A 14,145-nucleotide genomic window follows, 5' to 3' on the forward strand; every position below is an offset into this window, starting at 1 on the left:
GCACAGTCATTTCAACGTTTAAAATAGTATAAAAATATTTATTTAGCAGCAAATCAGCATATTAGAAAAAGTGTTTTTTAAAATATTGATATTTCGATAAGTATCGATACTAGGGGTGTAACAAAAATGTCACAATATGCATCATGGCGTTATGACAATTTTATTGCGATATGACATCTGTTTTCTCTTATTGGTTGAGCTACATTCCACCTGCTGTCACATGCATTCAGATTGCTTGAACTAGTAGCAGTAGCAGGCCAATATGTGTGCAGCTGAAATAGACGATGTCTCGTCCTCTTATCTGTCCAACATCTGTCAACATTTTTGTTTTCCAGTTACTGAAGAGGACGATAACAAGAAAACAGACAAAACACAAACTGTGTGTAAACACTGTAAAAAAATGCTGCCATACAAAGCTGTGAACACAACGTATATGATGTGCCATTTAAGCGGTCACCACAGCGCCAAAAGCAGGTCGCACACCAGAAGCGCCGCAGTCGGCGGCTGTCGGCGGCGCCCGGCGATGACTCGGACGCAGTTCATTTTTCAGCCGCGCCACAGAGCGCCATCTGATTAGTTTCATGTTAAATATCATTCGAATGTGCGCGTCTGGTGTGTGATACTTTAAACTGTCATGTACGCGCCGTGTCTCGCGCTGAGCGTCGCTTCTGGTGTGCGACCTGCTAAAGTGTCCCACTTAAGTGCAAAGGTGAAGAAATAACGAGATGCATAAGAGTATTTATGGCAAAAGGCATGATACCATTTTCTATGGTCGACAAAGTTGCCTTTTGCGAATTAAATATAAATTAAATATTGTGATGCATATTGTATCGTGAACATCATATCGTGATACACATCATATCATGAGCTGAGTGTATTGTTACACCCCTCATTGATAGTGGTATATTTAAAACAATACATTCTTGCTTTTGGTTAGGATTGATTATAGCATAGATATCCTAGCAGTATCAAAAATAGTATTGAATATCATTTATATTTCTTGAATTTTTCTTGGATTTTTGTCACAGCAAGAAGGTCGCTGGTTCGAGCCTGGGCTGGGTCATTTCTGTGTGGAGTTTGCATGTTCTTCCCTTGTTCTCATAGGTTTTTTCTGGGTGCTCCGATTTTCCCCCACAGTCCAAAGACATGCGCTATAGGTGATTTGGGTAGGCTAAATTGTCCGTAGTGTATGTGTAAATAAGAGTGTATGAGTGTTTCCCAGTGATAGGTTGCAGCTGGAAGGACATCCGCTGCGTAAAACATATGCTAAATTAGTTGGCGGTTCATTCTGTTGTGGTGACCCCTGATTTATAAGGGACTAAGCCGAAAAGAAAACGAATAAATTAATGAATATTTTATCATAAAATTATTGTTATAGATGGTTTTTGATTACATATATGTACTTGTAAGCATAAAACCTTTAAAACAAATGCATTGGTAAGCATACTTAAAAAAAATGGCAGTTTGTTTAAATCCAGACTTTATATTGTAGAAAGACGTTCACTTGTGAGGGATCATCATTTGGAGATCAGTGGCATCAGACCACCAATAGTATCTGTATGAAGCAAGCTGAGCCTGCATATCTCAGTGATGCAATGTCAGACACGATGCACTTAATTTAGCTGGTGACGTCACTGTGAGGGGTAGAGTTAGGTGAGCGCATTAAAAAGCATTGGATGCAGCTCAGATTGCACTGCACCAGGTCTGCATCCAGACCCCTTTCCAGACCACTATGAAACAAAAAAAAAACATTTTGGTGAAAATGCTTAATGCTTACATGAAGAGTGATGGAGATAGAAAGATCTCAAATTTATACAGCTAATCTACCTACAATCAGCAGTGTGAGATTATGCAGATGTGAGGTCTGAAATGCACCTAGTGCTGCGTCACCTCTCAATAGCTTACATGGATGTGCAGCCATAGGAGTTCATGCTCTCATACTTGATTCAAGCATAAACACTCATTCATACCCATTACGTAAGTTTTGTTGCAGAACTGCACTGGCAGCTTTTGCTCAGTCATTGACCTCAAGGTTCCTGCTATCCACATGAGTCTCTTTCCCTTGCCTGACCTAAAAATTTTGTATCGTTCATATTTCTGGCCCAGGAGGGTCCCAGCAATGCTTCAGTTTGCATTTCATTGGGTCTTATGGCTGTTCATCACCACTCTAAAATGTCCTTGACCTTCTTTAAAACTCACTTAGCCTAGAACAAATGGCACCAGTGACCCTTCACAACATTCAAAGCATTAGGCCTCTAGGCAACTGTGTGTTATACAGAGATCAGAGACAGAGGAAGCAAGTGTTGGTAGAGGTTAGGTTCTTAAAGGGATAGTTTAGCCAAAAATGAACATTTGCTGTTAATTTACTCATCCTCGGGTCAGCCAAGATATGTAATGTTTTTCTTTAGTAGAACGTTTAAGAGTTTAAACTACAAATGTGGTCTTTGATGATTCATACAATTCAAGAGTTAAGAGTTTTGTTGTGAGTCAAAATCACATGAATCATGAAAGCCTATAAAAACAGACACAAACAAATGAAAAACTGCGGATGTTGATGATACATTGAGGTCTTATAAAGTAAAAGTATCAATTTATTCATTTCAGTTGAACAAAAATGAGAATAAAGACATTTTAGTTTTATACTTCTACTTTCAAATAAATACAGTTCTTTTGGACTTTTGTTAATTAAGGAATAAAAATGTAAACAAAAATATTTTGAACATTGGTAATAAGAATGATTATTAAAGAGCTCCTATTTTAGCCTTTTCACAAGATGTTAAATACGTTTTGTGTGTCTTCAGAATGGGTCTGTGGAGTTTCAAAATAATCATCAGATCATTTATTATACCCTGTTGAAAATGCCTATTTTTCGGTCAGAGGGATTTGTAGCTGTATTGCACCTGTGCCTTTAAATGAAAATGAAATGGTTCTCCCCACCCACTCGTGGGATATTTTGTTTTTAGAGAAGGATAACCAGGGCTAGATGTCAGGATAAATAAAGCAAAAAGACAGACAGCAACTCAGATATGATGAAACATACACCCACGTTCACAAATACCACAGCAAGATGAATTAGCCACACACGTTACAACATTCGCTACAACAATTCGAATGTTACAACATTCGCTGTGCACGTGAACATGCTTTTTTACCATTTGCTGCTTTGCTCATCCACTCGCAGCAAATGTAACAAGATGCCCACCAAATTGGTACATATGCTTCTGTATAGAGATCTGTTATAGCTAAGATACTGTGCAAAATAAAGTTGATTTATATTTACAAGAACAAGAAGAGGCAGGGAGACGCAGTGGCCGCTGGGTCGTTGGTTCGAGGCTCGGCTTGGCTCGGCTCGGCTCAGTTGGCGTTTCTGTGTGGAGTTTGCTTGTTCTCCCTATGTTCACGTGGGTTTCCTCCGGGTGCTCCGGTTTCCCCAACAGTCCAAAGACATATGGTACAGGTGAATTGAGTAGGCTAAATTGTCCTAAGTGTATGAATGAGTGTGTGGATGTTTCCTTTGTTGCGGCTGGAAGGGCATCCGCTGCGTAAAAATGTGCTGGATAAGTTGGCGGTTCATTCTGCTGTGGCGACCCCAGATTAATAAAGGGACTAAGCTGACAAGAAAATTAATAAATGAAAGAAGAGGCAGTACACACAAGAAGTGTTAATTATACAAAGAAACTGTTTGTGCCCAGACAATGGACTATATGCGCAGCTAGTGTTTTTTAGCCAATGACAAACTTCCGGTGAAAGCTTAATCGGCTATTTTCAATTTCATAGGGTTCCTTTCACAGCATCAATGTTGTAATGTAATTGAAATACATTCAGTTTCCATTGAAAATGCTGGGGTCAATCAAATTGTCATATTTTAAATACATGGCGGGGAAAATAAATTTAATGCAGTGCTTCGTGTCTGGTCTGAGACCCACTTTATATTGTATATATTTCAGGCAGTGAAGATCACAGATTTTTAAAAAAATCCATTTTTAAAAGAAAGACTGGCTGGCTGGCTGAAATTAAAAAGTCCATGTACATATAACCTATTAAGTGCTAAAGTAGGAGGGTGTTTTTTTTTTTTTTCAACATTTAAAAAAAACATCCACAAACCGGAACTCGTGTTGTGTGATTAAAGCGCCCTCATTTATAGTTGTGTACACTATTAGTCTGTGCTGATTCTGATTCTCAAAATGCTATAAAAATGCAAAGAGGTGGAATGGACCTTTTAATCCTAGTTTCTTTGCAAATCCTGCCTTGTGGTGCCTGTCCATCAATATCGGTGGGTGGCAAAACTGCACTGCTATGCCATGTTGCACTGGGCCTCAAAATCGATGGAGTTTGAATGCTATTTTACCGTCAAGCATGCATTTAAATACTCTCTAAATTTTAAAAAAGAGACTTGTGTTTATATCACTTATATACTGTCTTATATACAACATCTCAAATATTACTCTGTGCAACTGTTATTCTCTAGTTAAATATGAGCACCAAATTAAAGTTTTTCTCAGTCACTTTGATGCATTTCTCACAACAATATTTACATTTGCACAACAGTTAATGCATTTCTCAAAACAATTAGTCATTTGTGCATATCCTAGTAGCAGTTTCTCATTCCTTCTAACAAATTGCAGATGCTTTTGTACATGCATCAATTGCTTTCATACAACTCTCTGCTATTTATAACATTATCATTTGCTTATGTCATGTCAGTCAAAATTAACTAAACTTGTAAATGCTGAATAGTCATCCCATATAAAACTAGTCCTCATTTCATTACTTGAGTCATTACATACAAAAACTATGAACTAGTTGTCAAAATCTGTCTAGCAAATTTTATATAAAAAAATTAAATCTTTTTTTTTCTGAAAATGTCTTCTAAATTGAACAATTTCATGAATGATTTACTGACCTGTGTATGTTGTAGGTTCAGTTCCTATATATTCTGCAATATAGTTTACAGTTGTGCCCAGCTCTACCCAAAGAAAGCCTATGCTTGTTAAAAAATACAGTAAGGGTGTATTTATTCTTTTGCACAATGCTGTGAATAAATTAGAATTGCAACAAGCAAATGCAGTAAACATGTGAAACATACATATTCAGTGTCTTGTACTCAGATACCTCTCTAAATGCAGTGATGTCTAACTTTGTTGAGTTTTCAAATGGCTGTGCAAATAGTATAAAGTGCATCTTGAGCATTTTTAGAAAGTGTCACCAACATCTGACTTTTTTGCATGTCCAGAGTAAACTGTCATTAAAACATGACAAAGCCATTTGACTGTCTTGTTCATAAACAATGGTGTCAGGACTTTCCATTTTGATGATACTGACACTTTGATTGACATGAATACTTGCTTTTGAGGAATGAACTATTCATTTTGAGCATGTGACGCGCTTTTGCAAGTTATCAGCTAGGTTTTGCAGTTTGTACTAATTGTTTTGAGAAATGCATTAACTGTTGTGCAGAAATGCACTGGTGTTGTGAGAAAAGAACCAAAGCGACTGAGAAAAACTGTAGCATATTGGATTGATTTCTGAAAGATCTAACACAGGCTTATTGTGGTTATGTACCCCTGTTTACACTTCTGGAGAGTGCAAATTATGTAACCAAAAGTACTTTTGGCTGCATTTCGTCTTTAAAATGAATGCTACGGAGAGAGTATGATGCTGCCGATGGCTTCTGTTCCTTTTATCGCTAACAACTAGGGCTGCACGATATTGGAAAAAATTTGACATTTTAATATATTGTTTTGCTGCGATTTTATATAATGTGATATGAATTTAATTTGGCCAGACGACTTTAAAAGCTCTATTTGGAAAGATTTGATTAATTAGATCGACTGGGCCAATAAAGTCTTTTTCTATGCAGTGCATAAAATATAATAAATCACAAGCATAAATAAAAATGATAGAGCAAACATAAAAAGTTGGTTTTCTGGGGAGTCTAACAGTATTCAAATACAAAAATTGAACAAACGTAAAAAATAACATGGTCATTGTTGTATAAATTTTAAACAATAAAAATTTGATAATATCTTTATCTTTTAATCTTTAATAAGCAAACTAATCTTGTGATGTGATTATTGGAGATACACACATTGTGATATCGATGCTCAAACGATATATTGTTCAGCCCTACTTGAACCAACTGGCTGCTTACCAACCTGCCACCACTCCCGTTTTTTCCCAGGATTCTTCCATATTTCAGACCCATCTCCCGTTTTGGTATTTCTCCCGGAAAACTCTCGTAATTTATCCCCCCCACCCCCGGGTAAAGTGTATACTGCGCCCTCTGGTGCATTTATGTGAGAAGAGAGAAATATGAGATCATCAAAATACATACATATGCAGCCTAAAGTGGATGTACCACCAGTTATGTATTTCATAGGAATAAAATATATTAAAACAGACAACAGATATTTTACACTTTCATAATATTTCCAGTATTTCTTTTGGACTGAATTTGCAGTCAAATTGATGCAAGCTTGGCAACCACGAGAGACTTTATTTAGACAGGATTCCAAACTTTAGTTTCATCAGGAATTCAGAATGGCTTGTGGTTTTGCATGTCACACAGTTAGTGACAGTTCACTGAATTCTTTGCATAAAAAAAGGCAAAAGATATGTGAAAGACTTTTATTGATCATAGGACCACAGAATTGACAGGAATCTTTTAAATGCAGCAGTGAATAGTCTGTTCATATACTTGCATCCCTAAGGAACATCTCCGGCTTATTAGCCATGTCACTTTACTCTCCGGAGCTGAAACATGTTTCTAATCTGGGCATATTAACCTGAAGCTCTGCTCCACTAAATGAACTGAATGAGGAATCAGGTGATTTGGGATAAAGCCGTGGCCTCATTAACAGAGCTAATGAAGACCCCCTTATTGAATTCTTATGAGTCACTGTTGACAAAATAACCATGTTAAACACATTTATTTCCAATATAAAAAAAATAAAATAATAATATACGTAATACATGATGTAAAGGCGCTTAGTTCTTTTGTCTTTTGATATCAAATTGATATTTACATGTCTTCATATATGTCTGACTGTGTGTTGTAAAGACCTTTTAAAATCATATAGAAGAGTTTAATCAATATTTCTGTCATAAATCTGTAGCGATGTATCTTTTACATACATTTCAGCCTTACATTTAATAAGTTGCATTGTCTGTTTGAATGATCTGCTGGCTTTCTTACTTGTTTCAATGTCCGCTATAAGATTATGATTCATTTTAATAGTAAATGGTATTACAGCTGAAATTCTTTTGATTGAAGCAAATCTTTTGAGTTGTGATTTTAATGATCACATTCCTCTCGAAATAATACATTCTGTAAATGAATTAGTGCCATGAAGGATATGTTTTAATACTAACATGTAGAAAGTCATTTATAAAGGAATTTGTTGTTTGACTTGGATTTGACAAACAATGATACTTTGAGATTTGAGACCACTAGATGTGAACATGTATTCCTGTGACTTTATGTTCCTGAGCTGTAATGTCAAAAGTTAGTATCGCAGTTTATGGGCCAGATTTACTAAACAGGCCAAATTAGTTTGAGAGCGCAATCGCATAAAAGCACCGATGGGAGTGGAAAGTACTGTGGGTGAATAATGGTGTCAATAAAAATAAATTGACTATTGCAAACCTTAATAAAATGCATTTAAATACTCTCCTCCTGTAAGTATAGTGCCTAAAAGGGAAACAACAAATGCATGTTAATAAGGTCAGGCAGAGAAATAACTGACTCTATGCTTTTTCATTGTTTATTTATTACTGTGTGTTATTTTTAAAGTCAAAATAAGATTTGCATGGTTGCAAGCTGGTAAATTTAGCCTTAAAACATTCCTTGCTAAATGAATTCTAGAGAGACAGCAGGGTTCAACAACTTGTCAGATTTGACCAATCAGCTTAATTGTGATCCATTGCAATGTGTGTTTTTTTGTTTTAAACTGAGAAGTGTTTAAAAGAGAAGTTTTTGTTTTGTTTTTAGTGTAGTGTTGACAAAAGGCTATTAAAAAAACAAAAATGCAGGCCAGGCCCATGGAAATACATTTTTGTTAATGTAAAATACATAGTTTCGGAGCACATTTCAAATCACAAATCCACTAGAGGGCACGTCTACTTTTTTATAAATCTGAAACGTGCTATTTAAGTTTTGTTTTGTTGTATGTTTAAGATACATATCGTTTTTGTACGCTTCCACTGTAAGGCAGGACAGATCCCCAAGCGAACCACTGACCCTAACCACTGACCACTGACCTAAACCCTTCCCAAAACCCAACCAATTTTGGATGCAGTAATGGTTGCCCCATCCATCTGGATCGAAAAGTTATGGTGTAGAGTCGAGTTGGCAGAAACTACAAGCATTTCCGTTTTTGCGAGGTTAAGCTGAAGATGATGATCTTTCATCCAGTGTGAAATATCCAACAGGCAGGCTGAGATGCGAGCTGGAACCGAGGGATCATCAGGATGAAAAGAGAGGTATAGCTGGGTATCATCAGCATAGCAGTGGTAGGAGAATCCATGTCTCTGGATGACTGTTCCTAGAGATGATGTGTAGATGGAGAAGAGAAGTGGCCCAAGAACAGAGCCTTGAGGTACCCCAGTGTTTAGATGCTGTAGGTTGGACACCTCTCCCCTCCAAGACACCCTGAATGACCTGTCAGTGAGGTAGGATCTGAACCATTGTATAACAGTGCCCGCCATGCCCAGTGACTCGAGCGTAGATAGCAGGATCTGGTGGTTGACAGTGTCAAAAGCAGCTGACAAATCCAGCAAAATGAGGACTGATGATGTAGAGTCTGCTTTAGCCAGTCTGAGATCCTCCACGACCGAGAGCAGGGCAGTCTCAGTTGAGTGGCCTTTCTTAAAGCGGGATTGCTTGTTGTCCATGAGATTGTTTTGAGTAAGAAAGTCCAGGACTTAATTGAACACTACTTTCTCCAGAATCTTGGCCATGAATGGAAGCAGGGATACTGGTCTGTAGTTTTTAAGTAGCGTATGGTCCAGGTTGGGTTTCTTTAGCAGTGGGGTTACCCTAGCCTGCTTAAATGAAGTGGGGAATAAACCAGAGTCAAGAGATGTGTTAATTATGTGAGTCAGTGTTGGTATGACTGCAGGAGAGATGGCTTGCAAGAGATGAGAGGGAATGGGATCGAGTGGACAGGTGGTTGCATGGCTAGACAACACGAGTTTGGACACCTCAGACTCAATATAACTAAAGCAGTCTTTATTGTACTGAGTGAGAGCGCTTTTGTTCCTGTTAAACTAAACAGTCACATCATTGATGATGTAAGCTCGCTCAGGCTTGATGGGTAAAAATGCAGTGTGCAGGCTGTCAGAAGAGAGGTGAGGAGGGGCAATCACACTCGGTCATGGTTCAAGGCAACAGTACCTAGTGTGAGTACACCCTTAGATAATTTTAAGTCATGCTCAATAAACAAAGAGGCTTTTGCTTACATATACGGCTTTTATGAAGCAGAAGTCAATGCAGCCTTCTTAACCAAACCTTGACCCTATTGGTATGAGCTTGTCATCTAGAGTGAAAAACTGTCTGTCTTTCATACGTTTTGTGTTTTTCATTAGTTTTTTTTCTTGAGTAATCTGTGAATGAGATCTAAATGTCACCCTATAGTGCAGTGTGTTCAGGCGTGAGCTCTGGGGAATAGATTCAGACCATCAGCCATCTCTTGCACTTCCTCTTTGCTCTCCCCCCTCCCCTTTCTCTCTCTCTCTCTCTTTTTCAGCGCATAAAGATTTACTCCTCCGTTTGGAATAAAGACTCCTCTGTTTGTATATACCCTCCTCTACAAATGGCCCAGCTGCCCATCTGGGATTTCCAGCCACTGCTAATGCAATCCCAATTAGATGTCCGTAAATATTTATCCTCACAATTGTGGCAGTAATCACCAAAGGTCTGGATCTCGTTGAGAAACGCCGCCTTCTAACTGTTTTTTAATGAAGAGGTTATCGGATTGTTTTAGATTAGAATGGATGGGCTGTGATTCTGTGATTTAGTTTGATTTTAAAAAGAAAAAAAGAGAAGAGACCGAAAGACTTAGAGTTTCTTGGAAGTTTGACTGTTTCTTGGTATTTGTTTGTTGTGATAAAAAAAAGTAAGGTTTCTGAACCTACGTCAATGAACTCATTAAGTAAAAGCAGACTAAAATAAAACATCAAATGATTCGCCAATTAAAATGGATAACCTTGGGATTGGTTTTAGATGGTGGGCTGAAGCCGGAATATATAATGCAATCAAAAGGCACTTGAGAATGTGTCATCAGATGTGTTGCCTGCTAATTCACTAGCACTCAAGAAAGACTCTTCTCCTTGCTTTATTTACACACACAGGCATCTGAAATTTTATTTCAGATCACTGGCACATTTTCCATTTATTTGGACAAAGTAGCAATATGAATTGACTTTAACTAATGTTTAATAATGGATGGAAAAATTTTATTATTCCATTTGTTTCCCAGTGATTGACAAAATATGTGTGTATACATACAGTATATGAGAGTGTCAGGCCACCTAATGAAATTGCTATAGCCTCAATATATGATATAAGCATTCCTATGTGAAGCATTTCTATCATGCTGTCTAGCTCATAATATGAAGTTAACTCAGAGTTATGACTAAAGAAATGGGAAATAGATTATTTATTATGGCAGGTGAAGGCAGTATTTATTATCAACAGAAGCACTTTTGAAAAAAATCTCATAACTTTCCTTGAGTTTTTTTTTTCACAGATTCTGTCAAGCCATTTTAAGCCCTAGCCAGGTCTGGGTTTTTAAAAGTATAGATTTTTTTTTATATAACATAATTAAATAGTTATAATATTTTATTATATAGGGCTGGGCGATATTGCAAATATCACAATATAATGTTTCATGTTATTCTGTATCGATAATTATAAAATATTGTTTAACAATCCATTTAGATATTAAGGGTTTTTAAACCTCTTTATTTTCATTTACCAACATTGCTAAGGCAAATAGTTTTAATAGTCAAAAACTAAAATATTCAAACTAAATATCTCATCTTTTTTTGATGAAATAAACATAAGTGTTAAAGAGACTCTTAAACTTGATAGATTAAATGTTACAAAGTGTGTGCCATGGTAAAGTGCAAATGTAATTGTGTCAATACTAATGATACAGTAAATCTCAAACTTTGTAAACAAAACATATTATGATAATAAAAGCTGAGCTTTCAAGTAAAGGAACCAGCCATCATTATTCAAATACATATTGCCAGGAGTGTCCAAACTCAGTCCTGCAAAGATTAGTTCCAACCTCAATCAGACACACCTGGGGCTAGCTAATCAAGCTCTCACTAGGCTTTCTAGAGGCTAGCTGGAGCTAAAATCTACAGGACACCGGCCCTCCAGGACCGAGTTTGGACACCCCTGCATATTGCATTAATGCATTACAAATTGTGAAGTTGAATGATTATATTTTCTCCTATTTTAAAAACTCTTTCAGATGTGAGCTAATGGCTGGCATGTACAGTACATAAAAAGAAACCAAAAAGCCACTCTGGCAACATCTTTACATTCTTTTTTTTATTCGCAGTCTCCTCGCTGCTGCTAGCCACCACACTTATTTTCACATGTGTTGTTATTCTGACCTGAAGCTACAAGCATGGGAGTGCATGGTTTCCTTCACCATTTTATATGCACTCTGCACACGTGCTCCCCTGGCGTTTTTCTGTAACTAGGCCACCATCAACTGTTTTCTCAGAGGATGACAAATGTAGAAACCATTGCTGCAGCTCCGATACAAGTTTATGGAGAAAAGTAAAAAGCACTGGAGTATTTGGATGTGTTGCGTTTCTAAAAAGTGCTTTATAAATAAACTTTGACTTGACTTGACTTGTTTGTCTGAGGTAATTAGTCTACCGTTATTACTGAAATGTCTATATTCCACACAAAGTGTGAAGCAGATTGGTTACTTCTACTTGCATGAATTGCGGTGTGTTTGCTGCATTCCTAAAAGTTGAGATGTTTTCACCTAGGGGTGCCTGGAGAATGCGCATGCGTCACGTGTGCGCCACTTATTATTGCCATTTCTTCCAAGGCATGCACTCAGCAGGCACATTTTAATAAAACTATAGCCTTTTTACCTAAACTTCATACCAAACTTTTTTTATTATCAATATTGATGTGTGTTCGGTCAATAAATAACGATACAGAATTTATTGCCAGCCCTAGTTTAGCTTTTTTATCTTAGATTTTTCAGACTCGCTCTAAAAGATTTCCTTTGGAGCATTTCGAGTTTATTTCCGTTCTAGTCATGCTAACGAAACATTGACTTGAATCAGTATTGTAGGTTAGAGTGAAATGACGTCAGTCTTTCATGTGTTTTGAGTTTTTCATCCCTTACACCTCCTCTATTGAGTAATCCGTGAATGATATCTAAATGTCACCCTATAGATGAGTCTGTCCACACATGAGCTGTTATTTCCGTCATGGGGAATCAATGTAGACCATCAGCCAATATTTTTCCTACTGCCGCTTTCACTTCCTAAAACTTTATATCTCATTTAAAAAGCAGCGAAAGCTCACACTAATTGTCATGTAATTAAAAGTTTTGTCCAACATCCTGCAAGATCTAAACTAAACATGTTGATCATTTTTTCCCTAATGAAATTGATATCACTATAAAAAATACAATTACAAAGGTGCAATTAGTCATAGCTGTCATGCTTTAGCTGTGCAGTAGCTTTAAAAATACCCAACCGACATATTTGTAGAGCTTTTTTTTTCTGTTGATGATGACTATGGATGTTCTTGAAGCAAAGTGTGGATTAAAAGTGCTGCTCAAAGCTAAAAACAGAACATACAACTACAAATCAGTAAAATGCATTTAATGTTTGTCTATAAAAGAACATTACATGGTCACTGCTTAAGCCAGGCTCAGACCACAGGAGCTTTTAAATCCTAACCGATTATGAAATCTGATTGCATCATGCATATAAGGAAAATCTTCACCAATTTTTCCCTTCAAATCTCAAACATGGTCACATTGCACAGTTCTAACAAACTGTGTCATAAACACGATATTAAGATTATCTTGCCAGATGAAGCATCTCACGTGATCTCACGTAGCACATTTCAACAGATAATGTTTTTAGAGTTCAACACTCCTCCAGTACATTCAAATTAGAGCAGATTTCTTCCCAATGTTCCTACAGTTAATCGTATAGTGTACATGTAGTGGAGTCATTGGCAAAGTTCCACAAGCACCTCCTCATTGACATAATCCCAAGTATCAAACAGCCTTAATGCTGCAAATCACAGCAAATCAGGAGGTTTAAGATTCAGTCTGTAAATGCCTCGCACACTAGATAATCTGGGTTGAACATCAGAACAGGCTGAGCATCTTTTTCTCAAAATGTCAGGAGGGGGAAATCAAGGATAAATAGCCAACTCCTGTAGAAAGAGTCTTAAATGGGACATATTATGGAAAAAAATACTTTTAAAAGGGGTTTAACACAGTTTTGTGGCAACAGTGTGAATATAGCCAGCCTCTACTGGTAAAAGTTATTTAATTCTATTCTATTAATTCTATTGATAAAAACAGTTCACATACTGTAATCACTTTGATTAACATTCTCCTCTTGTACAAGTCATCAGAGGGGAAAGCCTCGCCCATTAGTGGCAATCTCTCCCTCATTAGATATTAGACAGACCTAAGTGAGAAGTAGTCGTCCACCATCAGAGTTTTGGATCTGTCACTATGGTGACAAAGACATTTATAGCTCCACTTTCTTTTGAAAAGAGGACTAGGAGCAGTATCTCATTCGAATTTAAAGTGACAGTCACCAAATATGGCACAATTTGGATCAAATTTTTAAAAAGGGCAGTTTCAAAGAGAAATTATTCGTTGTGTGGTGTTTTGAGCTAAAACTTCACATACACACTTTAAGGACATCAGAGACATATTTAACATCTTGTAAAAAGAGGCATAATAGGTGTACGATTTTACCCACTAGTCCAGGGGTGTCAAACTCAATTCCTGGAGGGCCGAAGCCCTGCACAGTTTAGTTCCATCCCTGCTCCAACACACTTACCTGTAGGTTTCAAACAAGCCTGAAGGACTCAATTAGTTTGATCAGGTGTGTTTAATTAGGGTTGGAACTAAA

The 14,145-nt window shown here is 37.1% G+C and overlaps 1 protein-coding gene across 6 annotated transcripts in view; it reads left to right on the forward strand.

Annotated features, from left to right (window-relative positions):
- The window catches only part of tub (TUB bipartite transcription factor), a 154,756-nt gene that overhangs the window by 64,447 nt on the left and 76,164 nt on the right, over positions 1-14,145 (forward strand). The gene's annotated exons all lie outside the window — the stretch shown is intronic.

The sequence above is a fragment of the Danio rerio genome, chromosome 7, assembly GCF_052040795.2.
Source record: "Danio rerio strain M-AB ecotype USA chromosome 7, GRCz13ab, whole genome shotgun sequence".
NCBI lineage: Eukaryota > Metazoa > Chordata > Actinopteri > Cypriniformes > Danionidae > Danio > Danio rerio.